Source organism: Lactuca virosa, chromosome 9 (genome assembly GCF_052849685.1).
Source record: "Lactuca virosa cultivar CGN04683 chromosome 9, Lactuca_virosa_CGN04683_v6, whole genome shotgun sequence".
In the NCBI taxonomy this organism is placed as follows: Eukaryota; Viridiplantae; Streptophyta; class Magnoliopsida; order Asterales; family Asteraceae; genus Lactuca; species Lactuca virosa.
Window position 1 is genome coordinate 194,590,217 of NC_136434.1, and position 12,156 is coordinate 194,602,372.

The following is a 12,156-nucleotide window of genomic DNA, read 5'->3' on the forward strand; positions in this document are numbered from 1 at the left end:
CATCCTTTTCCAGAATCTTCTTTTCTCCACCTAATGATGGGAAATTTGCCTCATCAAATTGACAATCTGCTAGGCGTGCTGTGAAAACATCACCTGTTAATGGTTTAAGATATCTTATAATAGAGACCGACTCATAACCAACATATATTCCCAACCTTCTTTGAGGACCCATTTTTGTCCGTTGAGGTGGTGCAATAGGGACATATACTGTACACCCAAAAATTCTCAAATGGGATATATTTGGCTCTTGACCGAAAGCAAGTTGTAGTGGAGAATATACATGATATGAACTTGGTCTCATGCGTATCAATGATCCAGCATGTAAGATTGCATGGCCCCAAACAGAAACAGGAAGTTTGGTCCTCATTATCAATGGTCTAGCTATTAGCTGGAGATGTTTAATCAGTGATTCAGCTAAACCATTTTGTGTGTATACATGAGCAACTGGATGCTCAACAACAATTCCTACAGACATACAATAGTCATTAAATGCTTGTGAAGTAAATTCACCAGTATTATCAAGTCTCACTCTTTTGATAGTATAATCAGGGAAATGTGCCCTTAATTTAATAATTTGGGCAAGAAACTTTGCAAATGCCATATTACGAGTTGATAATAGGCAAACATGAGACCATTTGCTGGATGCATCTATTAAGACCATAAAGTATCTAAATGGTCCAGATGGTGGGTGAATAGGTCCACATATATCACCTTGAATTCTTTCTAGAAATCTAGGTGACTCCCTTTCAACTTTCATTGGAGAGTGTTTTATAATTAACTTTCCAAGGGAAAAAGATGTACATGGTTTTATGCTATTGGATTGAGGGAACTTTTGGTCCTTCAATGGATGCCCATGTGTATTCTCAATTATCCTTCGCATCATTGTTAATCCTGGGTGGCCCAACCTATCATGCCATAAACTGAATGTCCCAGGATCACAATGTTTTCCTTCTACTACCATATTTGATTCAATCATATGTATATGTGTATAATGCAGACCAGAATCAAGTGTTGGTAGTTTTTCAAGCACATGGTTTTTGTCTATAATATACATATATTTCTTATTTTCAATGGTCATAGTTTTTGTGTCATAACCTTTGAAATATATGCCATTGAAACTTAATAAGTTTCTATTAGACTTTGGAGAAAATAAGGCATTTTCTATACAAAAGCTTGTACCATTTGGTAATATAAAATGGGCTTTCCCGGTTCCCTCTATCAAGTCTGCAGGACCTGATATTGTATGTATTACTATTTTTGTTGGTACTAATTTTGAAAAATATTTCTTTGATTTCAGAATAGTATGTGTACTACCACTATCTGCTATACAAAGATCTCCAATCTTTTCTTGGTGTTGTGCTCCAGTTGGACTCATATTAAACTTCACATATAAAAGGAATAATAAGTGAATAAACATAATCATAATTATTATTAAAAAGAAAGTTCATTTATTGTAGGAAAGACATTACATGAAAAACAAATGAAGGAAAAACAGTTTTACTAGAACAATAATAGATTTTTTTTTAGTTTATATCTTCCATGTCATTGCAGAAATCAGCAACATTTAGCGGAGTGAATTCAACATTATCAATGAGGTTTGCTTCTTTTCCTTTTCCTTTAATGGACTCTTGATAAAGTTGAGAAAGATGTGCAGGTGTGCGACAGGTCCTTGACCAATGGCCTGTGCTACCACATCTATAACATGAACCATCAGCTTTTTGTGATGTCCCAGTGTCATGCCTTGCCACTTTGGCCTTATCTTGTGTGTGGACATTGTTTTTTTGTGAATATTGGTAATTATTTCTTTTCTGGCCACGACCACGATTATTACCTTGTCCACGACCAGAATTATGGTTCTGATTATGGCTTTGGTTTCGATTAAAATAGCCACGGTCTCGTCCTCGACCACGACCTCGCCCTCGTCCACGTGTATTGTTTTGATGACGATCAATATTTGTAGCATTTGCTTCAGGAAGTGCTACTGATCCCGTTGGACGAGATTCATGGTTTTTCATCAAGAGTTCATTGGTTTGCTCTGCAACGAGCAGACATGCATTCAGTTCAGAATATCTTGTGAACTTTTGCATCCGATATTGTTGCATCAAGGTAATGTTTGTTGCATGAAATGTTGAGTAAGTTTTCTCCAACATATCTTCATCAGTAACCTCTTGTCCACAATACTTGAGTTGTGAACATATTCTGAACAAAGCTGAGTTGTATTCATTTACTTTCTTGAAGTCTTGAAACCTTAGTGTTCTCCATTCATCTCTAGCATTTGGAAGTATAACTTCCTTTTGATGATCAAATCTTTCTTTCAAAAGATTCCAGAGAATACTTGGATCAGTAACATCAAGATATTCAAATCTCAACATTTCATCAATATGCTTACGAAGGAAAACTTGTGCTTTTGCTTTGTCTTGTGCCAAGCAATTATTAAATTCATATATAGTATTTGAGATACCCATGGATTCAAGATGCATTTTTACATCTATCATCCATGGCACATAGTTTTTCCCACTAACTTCAAGTGCTGCAAACTCGAGCTTTGCAATGTTGGACATAATGTAACTATAAATTTTAAACAAAATAAAAAATAAAATTAAATCCATTTATTTCAATAAATATTACACAAAAAAGAAGCGGTAAAGCTAACATTGCATACAAGCCTAAAAGTAGATGAAATTTCATATTATCTTCGATGTTAAGGATTGAGATGAAAAGTAACATGACTATTATAGTCATAATTATCACAAAAGGATGAATCATCTTGAAGCTTGATTTCTTGAAATTGATTTATTTGATAGAAGAGAGAAATATTTGTTGTGGGTAAAATAAGCAGGGTAAAGATGTTTATTTATGGTAAAAAAATATAGCCGTTGTTTTTGCTGTTTATAACCATTGCATATATATTCTCGTTTTGTATATATGTATATGTATTTTATAAATCATATAATAAGACTTATAACTAATACATAACTTTACTAATTAGAAACATAAATAAATATTAGTAAATGTTTAAATAAAATTATTAAGAGTATCTAAAATATAAATAAACATTGACATGTATAAATAAATATAATTTAAATGTTAATATGCACAAATAAAAGTTAGTAGCATAATATAAATGTTAGTATGCATAAATAAAGTTAGTTGCATAATGTAAATGTTAGTTTGCATAAATAAAAATTAGTTGCATAATGTAAATGTTAGTATAAAAATTAGAATACATAAAGAAATGTTAGTATAAGAAATAAAAATTGATAGTAGTCCATAATGTATAAGTTTCATTAATTCATTAGTATTATTATTATTTTAATATGATTGAAGTTTTTATAATTAATAGTGTTTTTAATAAGTAATACATACCTTGATTAAGATAGATGTGATTTTCCACTTGTTTAATAACCTTGATTAGAGCTTTCGTGCTGATAACGTGTTATGAATTAAGCGTAATTAATGTAACTATAAATCAAACCAAACTAGTAAACTTTGATAAGAACTTTAATTGAGAAGAAAGAATATTTAGAGAGAATATGAAAGTTATATCTCTTATAACTTTTGGTGTGTTTCATTTTTTACAATGGAGGGGTATTTATACTACAAATTTTACTAACATATAATTGTAACTAGTTAGAAATGTTGACAAATTTACCATGCACCAATTATTATGTCATCCACCAATTATTTACAACACCACCAATTATTTACAACATATATATATATATATATATATATATATATATATATATATATATATATATATATATATGTGTGTGTGTGTGTGTGGAAAACTGCAATAAAATCCCTACATATTGGCCTGATAATACCAGTAATCGTATTCAATTTAATCCTTTGACCTGGTCAACAGGTCATCCGACTTTCAAAAATTATATTTTTGGCCGAGATTTCAAATTTTATTACAAATTTGGTCCAAAATTTACACTTTTGGCCCAGATTTTAAATTTTGTTATAAATTTGGTCGAAACTTTACCCTTTTTGCCCAAATTTTAGAATTTTATTATGAATTCATCGTAATTTTAGTTTTTTTTACAACTTTTTTTCTCAAAAAATTGTTGCTAATATGTTTTCCTTTATAAAATCATATGTATACAAAAAAAACGTATTTTCAAATCAAAATCATATATTTTCTATATAAAAACTTTTTTTATAAAGTTTTTTGTATATGAAATATCTGGTTGTAAAAATATGTATTTATTAAGTATATAAATATATACAAATCTGTTTTTATAAAAAAATGTATACAAAAACGTATTTTACAAAAAAAAAAAATTGTATGTTTTTGGATTGCTTTGAAACCAAAACATTAGACTTCTTTTATAAGCTTGAAGTTCACCCAAAGTTTCATCCTTGTACCAATGTACAATGGGAATCCTTCATCTCATATTGCAAAAAGCTGAACATTTTAGCGGTGCGTTTTGTTGGGTTTTTATGCGGTTGCAATTTGGTTTTTTTAACCGTATACATTTGGTGTGGTTTTAAGTCACCATCGATTTTTAATGCCTTAAAACCCTTTGTAAGTAAACCATTAAGAACCTATAGTTAAAATACAAAACAAGTAGGAACAAGTATGATAACACCGTAAAGTTGAGTATTTATAAAAAAAAAATCCTAATAAAATAAGAAATTAAAAGAGGACATCCGAAAATAAGAATACCACAATATAGGTTGTAGCTTCTTTGCCTCGCAGTCTTTGTTACCTCCCTGATTTCTTTATATAAGAATAGTTTTAACAACAATTCTTATATATCAGCCGAATTATAAACCATGTTATGCGGTTCAATGTGGTTTGGACACCTTTAAAACATAAAAAACAAGATATATCCATAATCCAAATATAATTAGTCCACGATCACGACGTACGTTTCTACTTAACTTGTAATAGCAAATATAATTACTAGTGTTGCGATTAGAAGACAATGACATTTTAAATTGAAAACCATACGATCTTGATTTAGGATACAAGATAAAACTACAATCATGATTTTGAAAACAAAAGACAATGACATTTTAACAAACTGATTTTTTAATAATTTGCCCTCCAAAATCTCATATCTCAACGATACTCCTACCGATCTTCACAAGAATCACACTTTCTCAACCACCATCATCACCATTCTCATGGATTTCACCTTCCTTCCTTTCATCCTCCTCTTCCTCCTCCTTTCTTTCTCCATAATCTCGGCTGCCAATCCCATTCCAAAAGCCGTAATTTTCCAGCAACACCTCACCTCCAAACCCACCACCACCGCCACTAACGGCATCCCACCCACCACTTACTTTGAAATAACAAAACCAATCCAACTCCCAAACACAAAACCCTGCTCAACCCTTCTTCTTCGACATGAATTCGGAAACAGTTATGGCATCCCACCAGCTTCCACCCAATATACCCGACCCTCAAATTGCCCATCAACTAATTTTGCTAAAATTGTTCTCGAGTGGAATGCTACATGTAAAGGTCGTCAGCTCGATAGGATTATTGGGATTTGGCTCAGCGGCGTTGAACTGTTCAGAAGCTGCACAGCTCAACCTAGAGCTAGAGGGATTTTTTGGACTGTGAAGAAGGACATTACTAGGTATTATTCATTGCTTATGTCCAATCAAACACAAACCCTGGCTGTTTATTTGGGAAATAAGGTTGATAGTAATACAAATGGTGTATACCATGTGAATGTTAGTATTCATTATTATCCCCCTGAGAAGAAAACCAAAACCAACACGAAAAAGGCAACTCTACATGTTAATTCAGATCAAGATCATGGGTATAAGGAATGGGCTGATTTGATTATACCCATTTCACAAAACATACCATTGGACGATGCATTATGGTTCAAAATCTATAATTCAAATGACGTAAAGACAAAACAGTTTGTGATTCCCCCAAATGCATATAGGGCTGTTCTTGAAGTGTATGTTTCAGTTGATGAAGCCGATGTGTTGTGGCCTAGAAATCTCCCTAATGACTATATTTCTTCTAATAATTTAACCGGGCGACCTGGTAATGGACCTTTTAGAGAGGTTGTTCTAAGTTTAGATGGAAAAATAGTTGGTGCAGTTTGGCCTTTTACTGAAGTTTTCAGAAAGCTATTAATCCGTACTTATGGGGACAAATTAGTGCGATTGGATCATTTGCTCTCCCTTCATATGATATTGAAATCACTCCGCTTCTTGGATCACTTTTAAATGGAAAACTGCATGATTTTGCATTCGGTGTTACAAATGGTTTAAATGTTTGGTTAATTGATGCAAATTTACATGTATGGTTGGATGCAAAGAGTGAAAAGACAAAAGGGATGCTTTTGAATCAAACCATCTCTCCACTTCATGAATCTTTGAAGTCCAATTTCATGGGTTTTAATGGGACATTCGTTACTAGTGTCCATAGGTCAATAAAGTCAAGCGGATGGGTAGAATCGTCATTTGGGAAGATAGTAACTGAGTCAACTCAGGATTTCAATTTGAGTAACATCATGGTGATGGGGAATGATGGGGGTTCACAAACTGTGAACCAAACAATCGAGTTTAACGACAAGGTTGCATCTTCTGTTCATAACACTAAATCTTTAAAATCTTTTTATTTTTATTTATACTCGGAGAGAGTGGACAATGGAGACCGAAACCAAGAGGAGGTGGAGAATGTTACTTTGGGTTTCAATGAGAAAAAGATTGATAATTTCGGTTCTAAATCTTCATCAAGTGTTCTTGAAAACTTACAAAATATTCACGGTTCGATGATTTTGAAGGATAATGTAGTGGTTTCTGGTCTGGGGAGTTCCCAGCAGAACTATAGTTATAGTGATGATAAATTCTGCTATTTTAGGAACATAAGTCGCATAAGTTTCACAATTATTTATGATAAAGTGGGTGATACATGCAGTAAACCGAAAAATCAAGATTCGATTTTCAACGGGTAAAAAATGGCATTTTCCTGCTTGAAGAACTTTTATAGCCTGCGATCATTATGCAATTTAAAGTGTATCATCACAATTATTATCATTATGGAAGGGGTTTCAGTTTATTTTTATTGTCTTGTTGTTGTGATATGTTGTGTAAGAATTAGATTTTTGCAGTTATTACCTCTTATGGAACTTATTTCAGGTCAGCATGTAACAATGAAGGTGTAATGCAATGAGCACTTTTTTACGACAGTTTCAAAAGACATGATCAAAGTAAGTAAATGTACTTACATTAGTAATGTTCATCAAGTGAGCATTCTCATTCGTTTGTGTTTATATAACCAAGCAATTAAAGGCCACCCCTAACCCCAACTCGTTTCCTTGACACCCAACTCGGAAATCTCCACATCCACACACACATAATGAAATTGATTACATCTAAATCTTAAATTAGAAAAAAATAAAAAATAATAAAAAAAAATACCATCATGCTGATAAATAATCGAAGACGCATCAAAAATATTTTAACAATAATTACAAAATTAAATTCGACCTTGAAACAATGGAAGGACAGAGGAATAGACGCATCAGGTTAGTTTAGGGTTTTTTAAAAGGCTCAATATATGGTGGTGGTTTGGTGGTTTTACAGATTGTTACATGCACTTCGACAAAGTAATTAGCCGCCGTTGTTGTAACATCCTGGTACGGAGCTACCCGAGATAAGAAACTAAACCTTCAATTAAGATACAATGTTGGATATTTTCATAACCAAAACATAAACACACGGAAGCATAAACCATAGATCGATAGTCTCGAATCTATTAAAAGAAAACTTAAACATGAAAGAACAATTACATACCTTTGTTCTATTGAGATTTTCGGATCTGGAGACCAGGATGTGTTTTCAAGTTGATCTTAAGATCTCTCTCTATAATCCCTCTGCATGAGACTCATGAATTTCTATGTGTATATCATGTGTCGAAAATCTGCTTCTTATCACGTATTTATAAAGATAGAGATATAACTTAATGTGACAGATATTCGAGATTTAGGAGATCTTGAGTCACACCGAACTCTCAACCCACAAGATAAACATGGTAAGTGTATATATTTATTTATTAATAAAATATGTTCATCAACAATTTTATATAATTTCCATAATAAATATAAAATTAATGATAACATTATTTATATACATTTTTAGTGGTCCCAAAATATCCAACAATCTCCCACTGGACCACGAATATATAAATGTGTTTATATTTGTATAAGCGCTTTAATGAATATTATCATAATACCGATACCCTTAAATAATCTCGTCCATTAATCACAATAGTATAGGATCAAAGCGGTCTTCGTTACAATTTACAAAACTAAACCCATTAATGGTCACATATACATGTATAATTAAATGACATAGATTAAACATACATGTGTGGTTTTGAAATCAAAATAGATTTCCTATGAGTTCCTCTTTAGATTGAAGTGAGATCAAACTTCAAATAAGTGCAACTAATAATTGAATTAACTGAATTCTTGATTTTGTACAGAAAATCATATATTTTTTTAAACAAAACATAAAGCACCATAAAACTCTCACTAAAACCAAATATCACACCAACTTGTAGTATGCTCATAAAAGACCTTGGGAGGTAATCCCACCATAAGCGGATCCGTTATCATGGAGTTTGTCAAGATGTGCTTTATTAATATTTGTCCATTTGCACTATTTCTTTAACAGCCATAAACTTGATGTCAATATGCTTTGACTTATTAGAACTTCTGCTGTTGTTGGAATATAATATTGTTAACTTATTGTCACAACTTTAGTGGTCTTCCAATACTAATAATATACACCCTCGTGACAAATTTCCGCAATGATATTCCATGACTATGCATCATAACATGCTACAAATTATGTTGCCATTATGGAAGAAGCTACCAAAGTCTATTCCATGAAATGACTCATCATGTTTTCATGTAAAGGTATCCCATTGTGGATCGGTAATCATTTTAGCATCCAATAAAATCAAATTCCTAATACAAATGATGTCTAAAACATCCGATTTCCTATATTTAAGCATATAGTCTCTCTATAGATATCTCAAAATTCGTTTGGCTCCTTTCTTATGATCCAAAACTAGGTTGCGTAGATATCTGCCCAACATCCTACAATATAGGAATGTGTACACACTTGAGAACACATAAAACTCCCAACAAAGATAACGTAAGGAATTGTCACACCCCCGGCCGAGGTGGAACATGTCGGGTTGCACGACTAAGTTCATGGATCACAGATAAACTGGATATATAGCATAAGTACAACGATAAACAAAACAACATTCATATTTCATCATAAAATTCAAATACAAGTTCTTACTAGATAATATAGTAGTTGCTTTAAACAGGTAGGCGAACATAATAAAAAGTAGTAAACTAGATCGTCTGAGATTCATGAATATCCCTCGTTCGAATTCGCTTGAGCCCTGAGAATACATGTATTTTGAAAGTCAACACGAGGTTGGTGAGATTCACAGATTTTCTGCTAATGCGGTAATACTTTTAAAAGTCCAAAAAGTATTATCCTTGTATATATGACAATAGTCCAAAAACAGTATTTAAGAAAGAGTCTTTAAAAGCCAAAAATGTATGTTGGTATGAGTAAATTCATGCTTTTAAAATGTACTTGTAATAAATCTTTGAAAGTCAAAATGTATCCTTTGTATAAGTAATTTCCAGACTTAAAAATGTACTTGTAATGACTTCTTGAAAGTCAAAATATATGCTTGTATAAGTAATTTCCATACTTAAAATGTACTTGTAATAACTTCCTGGAAGTCAAAATATATGCTTTTTATAAGTAATTTCCATACTTAAAATGTACTTGTAATAACTTCTTGAAAGTCTAAAATGAATGCTTTGTATAAGTAATTTCCATACTTAAAATGTACTTGCAATAACTTCTTGAAAGTCCAAAATGAATGATTTTATAAGTAATTTCCATACTTAAAATGTACTTGTAATAACTTGTTGAAAGTCCAAAATGAATGCTTTGTATAAGTAATTTACATACTTAAAAATGTAGTTGAAGGCAACCAAACCTATGGTTGTAGTAAGAGAGAGAGAGAGAGAGAGAGAGAGAGAGAGAGATTCATGTTAATGTTTCTAGTGAGTTCTATAATCGAGCTATGGACGAAAAGTACCCTTGCCTATGACGCTTCATTGGACGTCGTAGTATTGATCGTAGACATATATAACCTGCTACAATTGATCATTCGAAGGTTGTAGCTAGCGACCGCAGGTGGGGTTGTCGACCCTGTATAGATCTATACATATGTACCTCGTTCCGAAGATTATCGATTATAACAGTATGGGGCAGGCTAAGTAATTAAACTCAACTAATGGATAGTAGCATCTCACTCAAAAATCATTAACGAAAAGTTTTGAATAACTCTCAGCCCTAACTTAATTAAAATTAAGTACGAGGCCTAATGAATTTCGTAGTATAGCATTAGTAAAAGCCGAGTATGGTTGTCGTATTTATAAAAGTCTAAACTACTCGCTTTTATTGAGAAATGTAGTTCAACATAGCGATCTTGTATGAGTGTGTAAAGCCTTATGCATAAAAGTATGCAAGGGTAGTAGTCTTTGAAACTTTGAAATACCTTAAACTTGTATATTTGTGTAAAGCCATATGCATAAAAGTATTCATATAATGAATTTCATAGTATAATGTTCATAAAAGTCGAGTATGGTTAACATATTTATAATAGTATAAATTACTCGCTTTCATAGAAAAATGTATTTCAATGTAATGATCTCGTATATGTGTGTAAAGTCTTATGCATAAAAGTATTCATGTATAGAAGTCTTTGAAACTTTGAAATACTTTAAACTTATAGCATGCATATCATATGAGACTTATGTATTTTGTAATATAAATACTATGTAGCACATGTATTCTCCCCCAAAACGAATAAATATAAAAGAGGGGTCGTAACTCTCACCTCGATATGTGGTTAACGAGTTGTTTTCGAGAGTTGGATGCGAGAACCGGGATGCGTTGTTGCGAATTCAAACTTCTGAGATTAGCTTAGTCTTGATGATTGAAGAGACTATAGAAATCTCTAATGATGGTGGGAGGCATCCCAAGTGGCAAAAATTCTGAGATGCAGAAGTTCCGAGGTGAAAAAGTGTCGAGATTCGTTGAAACTCCAAGGCTAGAAAAGTCCCGAACAGTAAAAGTTTCAAAATGGGCATAAAATCCGAGATTAGAAGGTCCGAGATGAGAAAAATCCGAACCTGATGGAAATTCCGAAGTCAAAAACTCCGAAAATGAGAAAAGGTGTGAAATGCCAAAAATCCGAAGTGGAGCTCCGAAATGGAACAATCTGAAACTGACCAAAGTTCCGAAGCTGCTAAAGTCTGAAGTCAGCAGACTTCCGAGGCTGGTTGAATTCCAAAGTGGTCAAACTCCGAGGTGGGTAGGAACCGAGGCCGAGGTGAGTCTAAAGCTGCTCAGTAGAGTTCGAAGCAGGAGGGAAGATCCGATACTTATCAGTAGAGTCCGAAATAGGAGGGAAGATCTGATGCTTCTCAGTAGAGTCCAAAGCAGTAGGGAAGATCCGAGGCTGTTGGGTCCGAGACTGAGAGGCCCGAAGCCAGCAGGTCCTAAATGGCCAAAACTCCAAAATTGGCTTGTTGTTTTCAGTTTTCTTCTCTCGTTTCGAGCGGGTTTCAACCAATTGAAGGGTTGGGATGATATGGGTGTTTAAGGAAGATGTTCTAAGTGTGGTGATGAGTGATTTAGGATAGTGAAAATCATTTTGTGAGTTGGTTACTGAAGGAGATTCGGGAGAGATTTGAGAGAGATTTGCAAGACTTGGGATTTTTAGAGAGAGAAAGAACAAAGAGAGTTCTGGGAGAGGAAGAAGTGAGAGAAATTCTAGAGAGGAAAAGAGAGAGCTGAAATGGTGTGGAAGTGACCTCTATTTATAGTGGGAGGAGGCACCCCTTGGCCAAAGAGGCCATGCTGTCTAAGTCAAATCAGGTACTATTCATGTAGCTTTGAGACAAAGGCTGTGTTTGATATTGGTCTGACTGAGTCGGCTCAGACCATTTTGGCTGACTCACTCAGCTATTTGTGTTTTATAAACACTTTATGTGTGTCTGATTCAGAAATCTATAGCTGATTGAGAAAGAAGTTGGAAATCAGCTGACTGAGAAGAGGAGAAAAGTT

General features: G+C 33.3%; 1 pseudogene; it reads left to right on the forward strand.

The window, feature by feature from the left end:
- Positions 1-5,135: 5,135 nt before the first annotated feature.
- LOC145138710 (peptide-N4-(N-acetyl-beta-glucosaminyl)asparagine amidase A pseudogene) lies at positions 5,136-7,149 on the forward strand (annotated as a pseudogene).
- Positions 7,150-12,156: the final 5,007 nt, after the last annotated feature.